Below are 20772 nucleotides of genomic sequence, written 5' to 3' on the forward strand. Positions count from 1 at the left end.
ACATGTTTGCAAATAGAGGGAGAAAAACAAACAATAGTACCGCAAGGGACAATATTTACGTCGAATGAGCTAAAAGCTGGCTACCTGCCCTTGCCACAACAACACTTTAGCGACCACTAATGCTAGAAGCAACTTGCAAATTGACTTTATGCTGCTGCCACTTGGCAGCTACATCAATATGGAACTTTCTGCCACTTTCTAGAGGCATCTACTTTGAAACTTTCAACTCGAGCAGCTGTTGGCAGAACGACACGCCGATAAAGCAGGAAGGAGTTGGAAATACAACGATGTAAGGATTGATTGACAATATTTTGTCGTGATTTTTTAACAGCGAAATTGTTGTTGCTTTGTTGTTACCTTGATACTTTGTTACCGTTGTTGTAAAGTAATGTAGGTTCGATTGAGTTAGCCAAGTTGTGTGGCAAGTAACAAAATCCCAGCAGCTGTTGTAATGAGTGTGAAAGCGTCTAGTTAAGAGGAAGCTTTCACTTGCGTACAACATGAATAATAACAATGGAGAGCTTAACTAATCTATACCGTATGGAGAAAACAAAGCTGCTTTTTTAAACCGGAGGTTCTTCAACTATAATTATGTCTTTGAACCATGAGCAATAGCTTCCCAAAGCGGACAACAAGAATTAATAAGGAAAAGTTCTAAATCTTTAGATATGGATTTTGTTTCCAGCTTTCTTTTCATGGCAAACTTTGTTTGCTTAAGCCGAATACATCTTAAGAGTCAATTATCAAAACCATAAATTACCTTGACGAATTTGGTAAAAGAAAGAAAATACTTTCTAGTTGGTTTCATCTTGGACATGAAGAGCCAGCCTAGAAAAGAAGAAAATAAAGAGCACGTGTTACTTTTATGATCTTTTTTAGCAGGTATTGATGTACTGCTGAGTCACAATAAATGCAATGTCTTCTACCCACTTAAAGTCTTAACCACACAGCAACCAGCTTAAGTATCGAACTCACCAAAAAGACTGCAATTCGTCAACAATAATGAGCAAATGTGCAACTAAATGGCAAACAACCATCAAGAACTGGCAGTTGTCAACCAACAGCCAGCTGCTAGCCGCCAGCAACAGAAAACCGAAACCTTAAACTACGCTAACGTCACTCTGCACTACCCCTAAGGTCACTAAGTACTCGTGATATTCTTTCTTTTTTTGCCACTTGCAGCCAGTTGCAAGTGTTCGGCAATAGTTTGCACGCGACCCAAACCTTTCTTTGGGGATATTAACTTTGGTTGTGCCCTTGAATGTTGATGCGGTAACTCGTGAGGGTGTGGGTAGAATGAACAGCAGCTGAGTGGATTGAAAAATGCAATGTCAAGTGAGGGATGTTTTAATGTTTCTGGAAAAGATCGACGTTTACTTTTTGATTTTACTTAAAGTTAACGCATAAATAGAGAGTCGTCTTAGTTGAGCTCTTTTCGCATACGCTTTTAGTGCGAAGCTCATCAGCTATGTGAAATTGGTTTGATTGTTTCGCTACTTTCTACTCTACCTTAGGTATTTGTCCTACGTCATTATACATCACACCGCCAGATCCGCTCTCAACAAGTACGCAGTATTTACCTGTACAGCAACGACAAGGACTCCTTGGGTTGGGCTGTTATTAGTTACAACTTCCTACTCGTTGGTGGTGGAGAAATGTATGAAGGTCTTGACTCGAGTACAATAGATGCTCAAATTTTATATTTAAACAGGATGATTCCCTCTCGTCCACCTTGTTCAATATAATGCTGAGTGATACGAGTCGCCAATCTGAAAACCGTCGTAGTGCTATTCATTTTAAAAAGACATTGCAAGTGGGATACGCAAATGTTATTAAAATCATAACAACAGCGACGTCAGCTTAGCCTTTTTTTTAATCTAGTAAAAAACGTGAAACAGGTTTGTGTTGTGGTGAACGAGATTAAGATAAAGTACCTGACGACCACAAATAAATTTTCCTCTCGCTTTCCGAACTACGTCACTCTTGGAAGCTGTATATTTGAAAAGTTAAGGACATAATCTGTCTCGGATTATCAAAACGGCAAAGAGTTAAATGGAAATGCAGGGAGATCATTGGAAAGGTGGCAAACATATGAAGATAAATTCAATACACTAAAAAGAACTTTTGAAGCGAAAAGAAAAGAAGACTCTCAATCTAAGACAAATATAAATTAGAATTTTGTGATAAGAGAACAAGCTCCGCCTTCATTAGTATGATAAAATACGTCGGAAGGCTGTTTTTAAACGACAGAAAGCATCTAAGCACAATTGGGAATACATCTTTGAAAATGGAAACAATAGTTTTTCCATACTTCCGGTGAGATAAAATTCAAGTTATTAACATTGCTTCTTTCAAAGATACGTCTTTTATGAACTTTGGCCACCGCACTGGCTATTGCTTTCGCCCCCCACTTGCTGGGCTTAGCCTTTAATGCCGAATCAGCACGATTGGCGTTCCCAGAGAGGGAACGCTTTCTTTTCAGTCGTGTTAACGCTTCCAATGCTTTTGACGTCCGAGTACCACAGTGCCGCTTGCAACACAGCGTGTAGATTCATTGTGCTCACCGATGGTAACATCCACTTCTCCCACCGCCGGTTGGGCCGATATCCTAGCGTGCTTTTTTTTCTTTATTCTCCTCCATGTTAATTTTATTTTCAGAATATGCCAAAGCAAAGTTACTAGGAAGAAAATGATGGATATATATCTCTGGTCTAGGAACTAGCTCAGTTACCATCAGCCATGACAGTGCTGGCAGCAACGTCCATTCCCCAATTAATATCCGCGTGGAGGATGTATTTACAAAAGATTTCCGCCGAAAGGGCTGTCTCAGTTAAGATAAAGAACAATCAGCAAGATGAAGGGCAGTCTCGAAAAAATAGCAGCAAGACGCATGGGCTTTTAAGCTTGCTTCTGCGAATTATGGTCCTATCTGATTCGAAAAATTCTCCGAGCTTTACTGTTGTCCACCGAACAGCGAATCGCTTAAGAAAAACATTGTTCCAATCCGCCATTAATGAAGGCATTTTATATACTAAAGTTGTATGCCATTGGAAATCGATGGCTCTTTAAATAAATACAAGCCTCACAAGGAAATACATATACATATAGACGCACAAAGAGCGCGGAAAATATGCAAAAGTACTGCAAGAGCAAAGCAGAAGAATAAATAATCATCAAATCGTTTGGAAAAGTCTATGTGCCCGAAGGCGAGATGGGTTTGCGAGAGAAAAATGCGCGCATTTGTGTAAGTAGTTATGTAATTGGTGCCTTAAAGAGTTGTCTTGACGTACAAAAACAATTTCAGAGCGCTTATATACTATGTGTGTAAGGCCAAATACTTACTACATTTATGTATTGCTGCTGGCTTTCGCTTGGTAGCAGTAAAGAGGGTTAGTGAGACTTTGATCTGTTTTCGGACTAAATATACGTTAAAATCGGTAAAGGGTGGACTGTAGGACCGGGGTGGCTTAACTTCCCAGCCATTTTTTTCCAAACCGTTTTTAACCGGTTCTGCAATAAGAGCTCAGTCTCTTGACATGATGTAAAATTATTGTAATTTCATTAATTTTTATCGGTAGCATTCTTCATTAATGGTTTCATCCTATTTTAAATCTTCGTAATACAGCATGCCCTTCTGATCCCACCAAATAAAAAATATTACTTAGATTATAAATGGATTTTCGGCCTTGTCATTATTTTGGCTGATTGGCCATAAATGATTTTTTGAATTATAGTAATAGATTCATATTTCATCACTAGTCACAATCTAATGCGAACACCTCTTCGTTTTGTAGCATATAATAGCATACTGACATGTCTTTTAACACTTCTTTTCTCCTATTATTGTGGCATCCATTTTCCTTGCTTTTGAATGTATGCGGCTACTTTTCAATGTTTTGAAATGCTGCTTGAGTGATTCGCAAAAATTCTGTTAGCTGATGTTTATATTTGGCAATAAACTTCTTTAAGTATTGCTTCCAGTAGCTCATATTTAAAAATTTTTGTTCGCCGAAAACTTTCTTTATCCTCTAGGGTAAAGTCACCATTTATAGCTCGTGCAAAGTTCACGGTCAGCAAGTGCGTCTTCACTCAAACTTTCACGAAAATACCATGACTTTTGGCTAAGGTTTTCTCTATTTTAAAATAAATAACAAGAACTCTTTCAAAAATTTTTTCTCAGACACAAAACTCAACAATGACAGTAGTTTCCAACACATGTTCGGTAAATTGGAACAATGGAATAATAATAATTTAAGACATATCTTGGCAAAACACAAGAATACAATCATAGTTTCAATAGGTAAGGAAGGTAGAAACGGTGGAATAGATTTTTAATAAATTTTTATACAAATTTTCATCATGATTATAGAATTTTCGATAGGAAATATATGCGAAGCAGTTGCCAAAGTGGAGCACCAACTTTTTATTTTTCATTAGTCATGTTTAATAGATTATAACTTACAGCATGTCGCCTCATATGTAAACTCTCACAGAAAATGTAACTCACATGCCATGTTGTAATTTACTGCTCACGGCAAATATCACTCCACGCACCACACATTTTAAAAATGTTAGAATATCCCTCATACACCCCTGTTAGAACAATATTGCTGACATTTTGTATGTAACTTCGCTATATGACGACACAAAGTATTGAAAATAATAAAAAACGGTGCAATTTTTAATGAAATTGTATTGTATATTTATATTTAAATAATTTTAGTATATTCAAAGCTACTGTGAATGTTTTCCAATGGTTAAATTAAAAAAAATAATGAAGCTAAACTATCTTTTAGCATCTTTGTTTCAAAAACTCGATTTATTTCGAACGTGTGAACGTGTAGCATTCACTCTCGATCCATCAATCATCAATATGAATCACGATCCAAATATCACAAAAATTATGACAGGGCCCGTACAATCCATACATTTTTAACTTATCACTCACAGATGCATATTTCACATTAACACCAAAATCACTCATACGCACCATATCACCCTTAAAGACCCACATTTTCACACTATAGCCAATTGCGCTAATACGCCATGTCGCCTATAGCAACGATTCGAACGGCTTTCATGTAATGGCATTGCAGATACTAGTAAAGTAACGTTCCTCTTGAAAGTCACACATTCTCCTTCGAACACACATTTCTACGCAGGCAATTGGAAACTTCATAAAAGGATTATATTACAAATGAAGGTCAAATGAAACGAGGATTGCATCGGTAAAGTGCTTGACATCCACTTACTGTTGTTGTGCAAGTGGTTGTTATTCATGTGGTTCGAGTGTCTTGTGTTTTTGTAGCTGCCAGAAGTCAGAAGTCCATTTTAAGTAGCGCATTAGTCCTTTATTCTTTTTAGTGCGTATTCAGCCTTCACTTTTGTTGTTGGTTGTTGTTTCAGCACACATCACCGACTGTATTGTAGTTGTTTGAATTTTAATGACACAATGACTCGCCTACATTATTAAATCGAAGACAGTGTTGCCATCAAAGCAGTTGTTCTTGTTGTTTGCTGTAATGCCACCAACGGTTTCGTTAGCAACTTTGCCGAGACCCAGCTTTCCAGTGGGTTAACGTACAAAGTGTAAAAGGGTCAGTCAGGGATATGTTGTAATAAAGTAAGCACACTCAAATGTAATTATGGTCAACAAAATGGATATTATTCTCATATATTATATAAGGTGCGTTCCAACGTAAACAGGACTTAAAAAAAACACAGAACAAATAGTTTTTTCGGCAAAATCAATTTATTTTATTCAAAATACTCTCCTTCTGCTTCAATAGAGCTTTTTGCACGGTCCAAAAGCATGTCGAACAGTGTTTTAGCTCGTTGGCCGGTATGGCCGCCAGTATGCCGGTGCAAGCCTTTTGAATGGCCTCTACGTCTGCATAACGCTTTCTTTCATAGGCAAATGCATTTTTCCGAAAAGTCTCACGTTGCCATATCAGGTAAACACGATGAGTGGTTAATGGTTAAATTGTGATTTTTGGTCGTGTAACAAACGCCAACTTTCATCTTCGCGGAACAAACCGTGCACACACCTTTCGTAAGCCCAAATGTTCGGTTAAAATGCGATAAATCGATGTTTTTAAGATGTTCAATTCTATTTCCATGTATTTCAATAATGATTTCGGCTGATTATTGATGAATTCACGCACAGTTTTGATGGAATTTCAAGTGATCACGGATTTTGATTGACCCAAATGTTGATCGTCATTTATGTCCTCACGACCACTTTGAAAACGTTGAAACCACTGTGCACGAGTGCTGCTACGGGAAAGGCAATCATCGCCTTGCACTTATTACCTCAATTGAAACGTTTCGGTAAAAGCTTTACCAATTTTAAAACTAAATTTAACGTTGGCTCTTTGTTCGAAGCTCATTTTCGCACCAATAACACAAACATACTGGCTTAAAACGCAATAACTTCACTTCCAATCAATGAAATATCATGAAATTCTCACTGGACAATCGATAGATATAGCAGATTCTAACGCACCAGTCGAATAAATAGATGGCGCCACTAGAGGGCGCTAGATTCAAAAAGTCCTGTGTACTTTGGAATGCGCCTTGTATGTGTGAAAGTGTTGTTGTTACGGTTATTTAAAGGCAATGAATAAGGACTGCCGCGGGAAGATTGCGTGAAACTTGTAGATAAGATATTGCAAAATGACCAAACTCATTCAAACATTTGTTAGTAACGAGGCATTGATTAATGTTAAAGTTCAGAATTAGGATTGGATCAAGGAAGTAGGGTTAGTGATATAATTATATTTATAGAAACCTTGGCATGATTCCAATGTATTCAAAAAAAGAAAAAACGTTTCTTTGCTAGTAAAAACACCTTTCTGTACGAAAATCAATCAATCAATTTTTTATCAATCATTTTGTGTGTAAACTATATGCTAGGTATAGTGAGCCAGTCTGAGCAACTGCTCCAAGATAGTGCCCCGTTGCCTCAAATAATAGTCACTGCCAAATTTTGGATTTTGTTTTGATCGTTCGGTATGTCTATATGCTATAGCGGTCCGATATTGCGGGTCCAGGCAAGAAATGTATGTGTGTAAAATTATTATGGGAGGTTCATAGATTCAATTCCGGAGTGTAAAGGTATAACGGAGTACCGGCCCGTGCTCATTCTAATGAAATTGGTATATAAGATTAATGAGATTATGAGTTACATGATTTGTAGTATTGGATCGGTGAAATGTGGAAGAGAGATGAAAGTTTGGTTACAAAGCAAAGAGGCCATTCAAGTTTTCAACGAATATGTTATGCTATAAATTCCAAAGAGGCATAGAGGGCGTTTAAACACTTGCTTATAATGCCAATAAGAAAAGTTAATATAAATAATTGTACAACTCTCAGATATAAAACTTAATATCGTTTGACTAGAAGGTTATGCTTTGAAAATCACTAATGAGATAAAGCTAGAGGCTTACCTGATGTAATACGTCACAATCCCATGTTCAAAGATTATCAGTTCTCAACTATGGCTCGAAATTTTATCTATGGGTCGAAATTTTATCGAAAGGGTCTTTACAAACTGCATTTAATACATCAAGCCAATAAAATAAAAAAATTAAAACTAGAAGCTGAAGATAGAAAATCATACGAAGCACAATTTCATATTTACATGTGAAGCGTGTAAGGCAGCTTTCTCTTTCCGCAGTGACCTGTGCCTTCACGGACTATGATTCGGATGACTGATTTGAATTTGATTGAACGCTGGGCTATAGATATTCTGAGGTATTCCGTTACGTAGAGGAAATGCAGAAATTGTTGATGTACTCATACTAAGTCTGCCTTTGATGAAATGCTTGCAGTTCTCGAAGGACACTCCCCTCTCGGAATTTTTAACTTGACGGTATAATCCAATCAAGCAAAATCCCATATAATTCTCCTATGTGGACTGTTCCAAAAAAGGCCACCGATGACCAAGGTAGACCCAAAAGACGAATGGTTGTTGACTTCTAGAAAATCAAAGCTCATACGATTACTGACATATATCCCATTCCCGATGTTAATATTACTTTACAAAACTTAGAAAAAGCAAAGAGATTTTCCACAATGGATTTAGAATCAGGTTTTCATCAAATATTAATTAAAGAATCTGATCGAGAAAAACTGTATTTTCCGTCAACGGTGCAAAGTATGAATTAGTTAGGATGCCATTCAGATGGAAGAATGCCCCATCCATTTTTTAACGATGCGTCGACGACAATTTAGAGAATACGTTGGAAAATTTGCATATGTTTATATTGACGATGTTTTAATATATTCCTCCATACCCGAAAAACATATGTAACGCTTTCGACTATTATCAACGCACTGCACAATGTTAACATGAAAATTTGTGATGAAAAGTCAAATTTTTCCAGGATTCAGTTGAATACCTTGGGCACATTGTAAAACATAATAGGATAACAATTGATCCTAAAAAAACTGAAGCCATAAAAAACTACCCACAACCTAAAAATCTAAAAGAATTACGATCTTTCTAGAGCTTGCTAGCTATTATAGAAAATTCGTTAGAGACTTTGCCAAAATTACGAAACCACCACCCGTTCATTTGAGAGGAGAATTAAGATTAATATCAAAGAACCAAAGTGCTAAGACATTTGTGCATTTAGACACAGCAGCAGTAAAAGCTTTCGAAATAATAAAAAATACATTGCAAGAACAAGTCGAACTATTTCAACCAGATTTTTCCAAATCTTTCCATTTGACAACAGATGCAAGCAACTTTGCTATCGATGCAGTTCTGGTCCAAATCGTTAGCCAATCGCATTTATTTCACGCACACTAAATGAAACAGAACAAAATTATAATACCAATGAGAAAGAAGTTACCAGCTATTGTATGGTCATTACAAAAATTAAGAAATTATTTATACGGCGTAGCAGATCTAACAATTTACACTGATCACCAATCTTTGATTTTTTCTATTTCTGAAAGAAACCCCAATACAAAACTAAAACGCTGGAAAAATCTAATTGAAGAAGATGGTGCCAAACTAGTTTAAGAACCTGGTTACCAGAACATTGTAGCAGATGCTCTTTCGCGTCAACAAATCAATAATACTACAGATTGTTCAGATTATTCTCAACAAAGTTCACCATACGAAGTTATAAAAAGAGTTAAACAACCTTTTAATTCTTTCAAGAATCAAATAATTTTACTGCAGAATAATGAAAGAAACGAGGTTCTGACTGAAACAACTATTCCTAGTCGATTCAGACATACAATATTTTTTAAAGATACAGCGGATTTATTATTTAAACTTAAAGATGTAACAAAATCAAATGTTACTAATGCGTTGAATATAGATGAAGAAATACTTTTCCATTTAAAAGACAAAATTATCACTAGTTTTCCAAATTTTAACTTTGTATTAGCTCAAAATCTATTAACAGATGTAAGCTATGACAATGAACAAAGAGAAATAATCACACAGATAAATAACCGTGCACACAGAAATTATAAAAACAACACACAAGAAATATTGTTAACTAATTTTTGGCCAAACTTTTAGAATATGTGTAGAAAAGTAGCAGTAGTATTTGAAATATGTCTACAACACAAGTACGAACGGCAGCCAAATAAAAAACCAAAACCAACGCATGTGCAAGAGTACATTCAAATGGACGTATTTCATATTAACAATGCACAGTATCTTAGCTCTATAGCTAGGTATTCAAAATATTGTTATCTAAGTAAACTTCACACAAAAATAGACTGCCATGAATCAATAGAAGAAATAATAACACAGGTTTTCCCGAATGTCTGACTATCTCATGACTGATAAAGAAAGTATATTTAAATCAAATGTTGTCAAATCAGTGTACAATCGACTACAAATAACGCACTCAGCTACCCCAGTGCATCATTCAACGACGAGCGCACAAGTCGAACGTTTACACGGTAAACTAATCGAGTTAGTTCAAAGTTTAGCCGCTCAGAACAAAACCGCACCAAGTGAAAAAATTTTTAACGCCATCCTCCAATACAACAGAATTATTCACTCATCGACAGGCTATAAGCCCGAGGACGTATTTTTCCACCGCGAAAAATATCCCGACATCAAGGTATTCTTCAACAAAAACAAGGGAAAGTATTAAATTAACACAACAAAAATAGAAAAGTCATTGCATATAAGCCAGGCGATATTATGTACAGCAAAACATACCGCAAAAATAAACTCGCAGCAAAATATAACAGACACAAAGTGAAGGAAGATCGCGAGGACACGATTCTAACAGTGAGGGCACACAGACAGAGACAGAGCACATCATGTGACTAATAGGAATAGGATTTATTAACCTTTTAATATTATCATTAGGATTTTCTGATAAAATTGCTGTTTTATCGAGAAAAAAATTCGTCTTAACCGAAACCGATGCTATTTTTTTTTATAAAAACTCATCTTTCCTTTACCACGTTGCAAATCTTTCTACAATTTTAGCGCCTTATGAAAACATTATGAGGTCGCAGTATAGTAAAACTCAAAATAATAAATAAAATAATAATTCTTAAATACCAACTTTTACCGACCGAGCGCCGTGCTAAACGTGCTATAAACTTTTTAGGCTCAATTTTAAAATTTGTAACAGTAACACCGGATCACGATGACCTTGTAGAAATAAAGGCAGGCCTCAACCAACTTATAGAAAATAACAATCAACAAAAAAAATAAATTTTTTCTGAATTTGAAAAAATTTTAGAAACTTTAGACCCGAAATCTATAACTGAAGAATTTATACAGAAGTCTATAAAGAATTAGAAGCGATTACAAACACAATTAATTTCACAAAAACAGGGAATTTCTTTTCTGGTACTCTTAATATAAAAGAAATAAAAGAAGTGATTACCAACGAATCATATTATATTCCAATAATAAATGTATTAGAATATTCTGATATACATGTATGCACTTTTAACAGTGCAATTATCACAATTTATAAATATCCAAAATATAGCAAATAAATGCAAAATGTATAATTTAATTCCTTTAGCATTTAAGCATGGAAAATATGACCTTAAACGAAAAATTGCTAAATGTAACAAAGAATTCACAAATTTGTCAAATTGTAAAAATTATGTTGGGGACAATATTTCCAAACAAGAAAATGAAGATTAATGTACAATATCTTGCTTATAAAACAAAATGCTCAATGTAATATCATTCAGGAAAATAATTCTCCATTGCAAATTTTAGACCATGGTAATATTATAGTCGACATTGAACACACGTGGAATGGATTTAAAATAAGCGGTGAAAATAATTTCATTTAAATGTAAGACCGCGGTGATTGAACACACGTGGAATGGATTTGACAAATAAGCGGTTCAGACATTTAATTCAATACAACTTCAGCACTAATATCGATACTAAAACATATGTAAACCACGAGCAAGAAATAAAAGATGTAATACATGCTCATCAAAACGAAAGAGTAAAATATTAGACATTTTAACTTCCGAGTCTAATTATAAGTTTAACAACATACAAGAAATGTTTAAATTTATTATACCAATCGAAGAACACCCTTTGCAGTTTGCAGTTCCAAAAAAATTTCAAACGTCGCGAAAATTACAAAGATGCATTTGAAATTAAATTAAGCCAACTACAAGCGTAAATATTTTAAAATGAGGACATTTTATTTTAACAGGGGGGAGAGTTAAGGAACGTATTCCTTATAATAGTATCTTATCAAAATATTCTAAACAAAGAAACATCAAAAAAACCTCATGTTTCAGTAAACAGAAGAACATTAAAGAAAATTCATCAAAACAACCTTATCTTGGAACAATAGAAGTGCACTATAAGTACAACAATCAATAACAACCCAAATAGATATTTACTAGTAAACAACTAGCATCTCAATAGTATATAGTAAGCAGCACTAAGATTTATGTAAACAAACCCAAACAAAACAATGGAATAAGAGATAAGATTATCGAAACATGTTTAGTTCTTAGCAAGTAAGCAAACGCTCTCTTTAGTATAAATAGCAGTAACATTGTAAAAGGTAGTCAGTAAGGAATAACGATCAATAAAGGGAAGACATACGGTCTAAACAAAAATATCGTTTCTTTACTCAACGCTAATAGCATTGACAGACGGCAGCGTTAAACCAGATTAATTGCATTTTTCGGGATTAATTCAGGAGTTACCACAGCTAACTCCGTTGCTGAATCCAAAAATAACTCTCAAAATTTTAGGGAGTTTGTGAGATTTTCGTTGGCAACATAGTTAAAAATGGCCAATTTTCATCTATTGTGAATGAAATACAAGCAACCCTGACAGCTGTTTATCAAATTCTCAATATAATATCAATAAAACTTCTATGTTATGATGCAGTTTTAAAAATAATGTGTTGATATGCTTTTGTAATTACATTTTTTTTTTAAATTTTATTTAAAAAATGGTTTGGTAAAAATTGGTCGGCTAACAACCGTAATGTTTATCTTCTATCAATTTTCATTGAAAATATCACAAAAAGAACAATGAGCTGTTTATGAGAGTTTCAAACTCGCATAGCTGCCGTCTGTCACCTACAAATTTGGATCTGATTAAGTGCGCAGTTAATCCGGATTAACGCTGCCGTCTGTCAAGGCTATAACACACTGCTAGCGTTTAACTCGTGCTAGCACTGGAACGTGCCAGAAATTTTTAATTAAGTTGCTGGTAAAACTCTTAATAATGTTTTGCATTATTACTCCCCTGTACGCTTGGAATGAACTCCAAATCGAAAAGCGGATAGGAGGTATAGGCGTGGGGATTGGATACAGCGAAAATAAAATTAGAAAGTACTAGTAATAGAATGATGCAGATGCGCTTATGACGTGGTGAAGTCTTAAAGAAAGTCGCAACTGGACATAATAAGTTAATCTTGTCTACAAGTCGTAGCAAAAAAGCATGCCGGTGCGTCATTAATGGAAATTTTGTGGAAACTTAAATTGATGACAATTCTCGGAAAGGTTTAGTAGAGTATAGAAAATAGAAAAGCATCGAAAGCTTATATATTTGGTTCGGAGCTCAGAGCTCTGAAAGTTAAGATTTATGAACATTGAACTTCCTAGAGTAAATAAAGAATCCAAGAACCACAATTTGTACCGTCAATTTGACCTTGTCGTATCCATTTAACTGTCATTCGACCATGATGGTTCTTTATTGTGGAATGTGTGAATGGGAATTTCTTGGATAAACGGCTATGGGCTGAGAACATAGAACTTCCGGGGGTAACTGTAAAATACAGACAGAATTATTGAGACAATAATTTGACTTGGGCTCTCGAAGTTTGGTTAACTCATTCGACCCTGCCAGTCCCTTACCGTGGAATGTGGATATCGTCGAAAGAGTTATCAGCTTTGAGCGTCACCAATCGTTGGTTTGTGGGTTTTACTCTGACGCTGTGGTTGAAGAACCGCATGGAGCAGTAACAACACAATGCAATATTTAGAATCTGAAATTATAAATTATTTCAATATATTAATATTTTAATATTGTATAGTTTTCATGTTTTCTTACCATTTGATAAATCTTTGTAAAGGAGTTTCGAAAGTAATAACTCTCGGCGGGCTTGGTCTTTTACTTCCGCATTTAAGATAGGAAGGATTACTTTATAAAACTTGTCAAGTTTTAAGAACAGCTCGTTTCCAATATCTAGATGCATGGCATTAAAATCAATATCAACCTGTTATAATTGAATAAATGTTTATTTGAAAATAAATACTTTGTGCTTTTTTCTTACCAATTCGTAACCGTTAAAATCATTGTAGCGCGGCCAGTCTGCTAGCAAATCCGACAGAGATCCCTTACATTTATTTCTAAGCGTGCATGTATCTACCCAAAACTTTTTAACTTTTTCCCAAGGTGTGCAGTTATGTGCCAACGTTGTCTGCAGTGCAAGAAGTTCAATTAAATATTGTTAAAACAACAAATTATTTTATAAAGTAGGAGTAAAAAGTATTGCATACCGTCAAAAACATCTTCATGAGCTTCCTGAGTAGCAGAATTGGCTTTGCTTTCCAGCTTTATGACATTAGCCCAACGCGAGAACAATTTACCACTCGGATTCTTTTTTCCCATTTTTCTTTCCAAAAAGTAAAATTCCTAATATATAAGAGTAACAAAAAATTTTTGTAAGTTTTTAGTAGTTGTAATCGAATTCGTGCAATTACCTTCTTTTCTTTAGGAAATACCGCAACAATTTCATTCGCCCATTCGCCCATTCCCTCATATCTGAGTATTGCATTTTGCGTCCTAAACCAATGTAGTTGTCAACGATGCAATGTGTTATATTTTTTTGGTTTCTCCTGTCCAAGTAGCCGTGCCTTTCTTGATAACTTAAAGCAAGTTGTCCCTTTACTGACGTTTTTAAAAGCTCGCGTATATTGAAATTCTTCGTTTGAGGCGAACAAGGTAGCATACTACATTCTCCCGATTTGACGGAAGCCAAATCACTGGATATTTTTTTCAGCCAATCTAAGACTTTGGTGTTTGCAGTTTGTGTCTCCTGGTCACAAATAAATGGAATACCCTTAAAAACAGAAATGAGTTATAAATCAGTGAGTTTGCGAGTGAATGACTGAGTGTGTAGTTCTTTAAATTTTAGTATAAAAGTAAGTACTAACTGATTTTTTTCCTAGCCGAACTGAATTGATAATTTAAAAATAAAAGAATCATCTTACCTTTTTTGTTCGCCACTCCCTCAAACCGGCTTTAAATTTTATGCGTTCTCCGAAATATTTTGCGTCACATCTATCGAAAAAAGCGTCAACGTCGTCAATTTGCATTTTCCCAAGAATGAGAAAGGAATTAACCCCCCGTTCAATCAGGGTATCAATTACTTGGTTTAGCAATCCCCAAGACATTAATAATTCCAAGAATTCCTCATGAATATCGCACATTTTGAATATAATATCCTATAATAACTTTTGGAACACAACCAGCAAGCAATACAACACAAGAGCAACTGAAATGTGGCGTGTGCCATTTACATGTTATATGCAACTTCACAAAAAAGTAACGGGATAAAAAGGCACGCACAACAAAGCAACGGGATAAAAAGAATATCACTGTCGCCAAGTAAAATTTTTCTAAATTGGCTGATGCAATATACAAACATTAATATGTATGTATGTATGTAAGCATTTTGAGACGTTAATAGCAAATTTTAAATTAATAAGAACTCTTTTAAAAATAAAAGGTTTTTCTTTTTAATCAATTTAATAAGGTTCTAGTAAAAATAAGTGGATGTCCTTATTGATTTGCTCTTTAATAGTTTTCTCATAAAAACAAGTAGATTTCTTCTTACAATTGAATTTTTTGACAAAATTACAAAAACAAATTAAAAAATAAGAAGTTATCTTTTTATTTTCAGCCGGTTTCCTTTTCAAGATATTTTAGAAGAAATATAGGCTAAAATTTAGAAGACTTTCTAGTAAAATTTTCTTCAATTTTTTCCCCCCTAGCTCTCCTTGCCCGAAAAGCTTTTTTAGAAGTCAATCTTATTGATTATAGGTGAAGTTTTTGGCTCTGTGTAGCTTCAAATAGATGCATGCTCTTCAACTAACTGTAACCATTTCGTCCATCATATGTACTATTATTTTAGACCTTTAAGGCTCCAAATTTTCTACATTTTTCTTCCTTTGGCTTCACTAAGGTTTTGTTTGGCTTCATTTTTCTTACCTTTCACATAATTCTCATTATTCCAAACAATGCGTCCCTCTTGCAACTCCGGTCCATTTGCATACCTTCCAAACTTCGCTTCAAAGTTATTACAATGCAAACGATAGGATAAACATTGCAGCCTTACCTCGTACACCAGCGGCCATTCCACCGCACTTATTGTGCATCTGTGGACGTAAGTATGTGGCGCTTAGTTAAAACTTTAGAACCTTGTTAGTGCAGACTTTGCTATTAAAAAGTTTTACGTGCACCAACCAAAGCAGCTCGGCCGCCATTATGATCGCATGCAATCACACACACACAAAAATAAGGCGCCGTTCAAGCTAATTTACATTTACTTAAAGTACACTTAAATCGTTTACATTTCGCTGTGTTTTCCACGTCTCCGGCACACACTTCGCCTCCGAATTAAATCTGTCAAAGCTCGTGCTTCTTTAGCTGAGCTCGAATCGATCTTAAGTGGGTCAATACTTGTAGAGTAGGCCAATAGGCTCATTTAATCAATTAATATTGAACTTATTAAAGATCCAAAGAAAGAGAAAGAAACAGAAACAGATGGAAATAAAACGGTAAATACCATAAGATATAATAGAATATAGGAGCAGGTATGTTGGGAAGAGATTGAGTAACCGAAGAGTTGGGAAGTTTTTGCAAAAATTTATGAGCATTAGAAATACAATGCTTAAAAACCGAAGTTACAAGCACGAGTAGAGATTCAAGTTTTGCCTGCCAAAGTCACAGCGGCCGATTAAGTCGGTGGTACAAGAGCTGTGGCCTTTGGATAGTCTAAAAACGAGGAGAGACCAATCTGGTTTACTATTTTCCAAGAAGGTGTGAGAGCAAGAACTACCCTTGTCATAAAATAGTGGAGAAATTCGAAATGAATACGATCTTGTTTCAACAACAATAAATATTTTAAACTAGCTGACCCCGCAGCCGTTGCCCTGCGTGAAATTATGTGTTTTGAAATGAAAAAAGTTGAAATTATATTCTGTCGAAAATGATTTATTTACGATTTTTCTACATTTTTTTTTTATGTAGCGCAACTTAGTAAACATAACTTTTTGATTTCTGTTCTGGTGCGTAAATATATAGAGAAGATGGGTTTCCAACTCGTCAACACACCACATATATCTGGCCGTGTGAAAAACATAGCATTTCCCGATTTCCTTGTGTCCTGTTGATTGTCAACGCAAGGGCAATTTTCCCTGGAAATTGAATACGTTTGAACTGAAATGACTGTCCCTTGTATTCGATAACTACGTCATAATCATTCGGGTTCCATTACACAGTTTCGGCGCATGAAGATTGTGAAACATAATAATGACAGATCCAACTTTAAGACGCAAATGATGCTGAGGCAGGCTTGGTATGGTATTTGGAAATTCCACTGGATAATTTACGGTTTCGTCTTCCTTGTCAAGACGATCGACCGATTTATATGAGCGCAAACCTCCCGGAACTTGACTTTGAATCTTCCAGTTAAAATCACTAACATCGGTAATTTTGGCAGCTAAAATTGCACGTACACTCAAGCTATCGCAGTTACGATAATTTGGCCAATGTTCGGATAAACATTCGTGATGAGTTCATCTTCCGTTGAAGTGAATTGACAAAAGGGAGGTGAAATTGATATCAAACTGGAAGTATCAACCGAAATTTGCCCATTTCCAATTCTTAGCAAATACAATGTAAAATGTCATCGGCAATGTCATTTTTTCGTATCCCATAATTAACGCGAATTTAAAGGCGGATATGTCGAAATGATCTTCGCGAAAAGTATGCGAACTTCAGTGGCATGCGAAGTACTATCGCATTGTCCTTCGTCTGTTTCCAGTGATTATCATGTTCCAGCAAATGCTACTGCTGGCATGCTTCTCAAAATGTTGCACACACTGTACCATTCACAATACGCGATGACTTAAATGAAGTTGAACCGCGAGACGCAAAACAGTCGGAAAATTTTCATGAATTGCAAAAGTAAATATCCTACAAAGCGCTTTATTGCAGTTCACATATCGACCCATTTGATACTGCTGATCTCATATCGTTCAAGGCCAATAACCGCTATGTTGCTTTCTTTGGTGACGTACTTGCAAACGTATTTGATCGATTACACCAATCTGCAATATTCAACATTGACATGAGTTTTGAATGTGAATTAAACAAAAGTGGCGAATATGGCACGATCCATGTGTTGTCAACTTCGATGTGTTGTTAACGTTGATATTCACGTCTCTAAATGCTAAATCTTCTGCCATTGTCGTCTGGTGAGCGACGCCGATACAGTTAATATCCATCATTTCCCATTTCCGTTTCCGAAAGAAAAGCACATGAGTAGTGTTTCGTGCATTTATTGTCAGACATACAAACCAAAGTGGGATTGTAAGGTTCGCAAGGTCCATGAATCATATTGGTTTTCACCACTTCGTATAATTCTGGATCTATCTCTGAATCAGGAATTTCCGCTGAAATGATTTCATCAATTTGATCTGGTGTAATCACCATCCGCATTCAAAGAAGAATGTGTGCGTGCGGCAAACCTCTTTTTTGCTACTCAACAGAACACATTCAGCATCTAACAGCATCATATATACCATAGGTTGCTTCAAGATAAAGACCATCAAACATCGCAGCTATTGTTTAAAAAGTCGTGCTGTGATATCGTTACGATCGCTAGCTGATTGACCGCGATCCATAATTCCGCACGTATGTCATCGCATTTTGGGAGTACTTCTTGCCTTTCTTTGGGCTGCCATACGTTGATGGCAAAAAGAACGCCGACCAATATTAGCGCCACCTCTTCGTGGCTTCGTAACAAATTTCAATCTGTAATTGATCACATCGTCTCAAACATACATAAAGTTTTCACTGAATAATTTTCAATAATTTTTCCTTTGGATAGCCGGAATAAAAAAGCAAGCGACCGCAATTGAACGATTCAAATAATTTACAAATCAAAATATTGAAAAACAAAAAAAAAACAAAAATTGAAAAAAATGTGTATGGAAAATGTTACTTTTTGGAATTGTCCAATTTTCCGACTTCTCCTCATGAAAAGTATAAGGTATTTTGTTTCTAAACCTTTCCCGATCCACAACAAACAACCTTCAATAATTTCATTAAGATTGGTTCAACCGTTCTCTTAGTGTTACTAACAAACAAACATTCATATTTATTGTAACGTTTGTATGGGGAAAAGAAAAGGGCTGTTTTTAGGAGTTTTCCGGAAACTATTCGAATTTTTCTCGCCGTAAAAACCATCCTTGAACTTCAACAAACATTTAAGAAAAAGAATTGGCCAAATTGATCCAGGCGTTATTGAGTTATGCGCGTACATACATTTTTGGTATTCATTTTTATATTATGTACATATATAGATTCAGAATTAAGTATGTGGTATCATTTTAAACCAACTTGTTTCTTGAATATATTTGCTAAGCAAAGCTAAACTAACTGTATATCAAATGTCTTTTATCAGGAGTTCCAAACTTTTATTTTAAAACAAAATAAATAAACTGTTTAGTCGATGTGGACAACCCTACGAGAAAACCCGCCCCAAGAGCTGAAAAGCCTTTCTCTGTTCTCCGTCTCACTCCTTTTGTGGGAATAAGAAATTCGCTTAGAACACACTTGCTGTTGTTTTCCTTTGTGAAATAGGCGTTGGAATTTGTGTAATGACCACTGCCGCAGTTGAAAAGCATATTCAGCCTACAGATATGGTGAAGTATTTAGAGCTCGTCATAGAACAAGGAAGGAAAATGAAGCAAAATATGGGGTCTCTCACTGAAAGTAGTCCTCTGACTTAACGACATCATAGTCAAGCTAATTATATTATATAGGGTCTTTGTGTGGTGGAGGGCCTTGGAAAAGATCACACTATACAAATTTCAACGGGCGTCGCTCATCATCGTATGTGGTCCACCAAGGTCCATTTCAACCGTGACACTTAATGACATTCTGCATATAGTGTCCATAGGCATCGTCGGAAGGTGCATGACATTGAAATTTTCTATCAAATTATCGCATGATTTGACTTTATACTAGATCTTTTGGAATGGTGAATCAATGCTTAGCTCGTTATCAGTAGCATGGAGTCACTTTGTGATAGAACTAATCAAGGAAAAGTACTCTCGTTTAAAAATCAATTACGATACAAGCGAAAATCATGATCCAAGAATTATGGCTAGACGGAACCGACTGGGACGAACAAGTGAAGCCTCTTTGCTTAGAAAAGTGGTCCCCGTTTACTAATAACTTAAAAGACATTTTGCAGATACAAATTCCAGAGTGGGTAAGCTATTCCCCCGAATACAAAGTGGAACTACACGTCTTCTGCGACCACTCTGAAAAGGCATATTTTGCCACTATCTACATATGTACGCACACAAAGCAATATTGCAACCACAAGCCACCTACAGGCGGCAAAAGAAAAAGTCGCACGTCAAAAAACGATAAGTCTACCACGACATCAGCCGCGACATATGAACATTATGGTCCGATGCCTGGTTGGAAAAACCACCAATGCGATACGTTGACGCACCAAGACTTACAAAAGGCAAAAGTCGCCCTTATCGCATCAACCCAAACGCGCCACATCAGCCGCGACATATCATTATTAAGAGAACTGAAGCCGATTGATAAAAAGAGCTCACTCTTAGTATTAGATCTATTTCTACACACGAAAGGTCTGCTTCGTGCGAATGGTCGGCTTGCAAATTCAAGCCTAACGTATAATGAATTATCGCATATATCCACATACTACTGCTCCACGCCGAACATCGCATCATGCAACATATGGTTCGCCAAGAGTTGTATATCACCCGACTTAAGCCCCAAATAAAAAAGTGCATTTTCATGTGCAAGATCTGCACTATGCATAAGCAGAAAATGCGAACCCAGATTATAGCAGCACTTCCACCTGAATGCTGCAATTTCGCTCTGCCCTTCACCGCTGAGTGTCGATTTTGCTGGGCCTTTTCAGATAAATGCGTCCATGCTAAGATCTCCCACCCTAATGTGGCTGTCTTTGTCTGTTTCACGACAAAAGCAGTGCACCTTGAACTATG

General features: G+C 35.9%; 1 long non-coding RNA gene across 1 annotated transcript; it reads right to left on the reverse strand.

The window, feature by feature from the left end:
* Window positions 1-13062: 13062 nt before the first annotated feature.
* LOC126766527 (uncharacterized) lies at window positions 13063-13700 on the reverse strand. Its single transcript, XR_007668904.1, has 3 exons — window positions 13541-13700; window positions 13345-13475; window positions 13063-13255 (listed from the first exon to the last, which is right to left on the reverse strand). It is a non-coding gene; the product is annotated as an uncharacterized LOC126766527 (long non-coding RNA).
* Window positions 13701-20772: the final 7072 nt, after the last annotated feature.

Source organism: Bactrocera neohumeralis, unplaced genomic scaffold, assembly GCF_024586455.1.
Source record: "Bactrocera neohumeralis isolate Rockhampton unplaced genomic scaffold, APGP_CSIRO_Bneo_wtdbg2-racon-allhic-juicebox.fasta_v2 ctg1621, whole genome shotgun sequence".
Classification (NCBI taxonomy): domain Eukaryota; kingdom Metazoa; phylum Arthropoda; class Insecta; order Diptera; family Tephritidae; genus Bactrocera; species Bactrocera neohumeralis.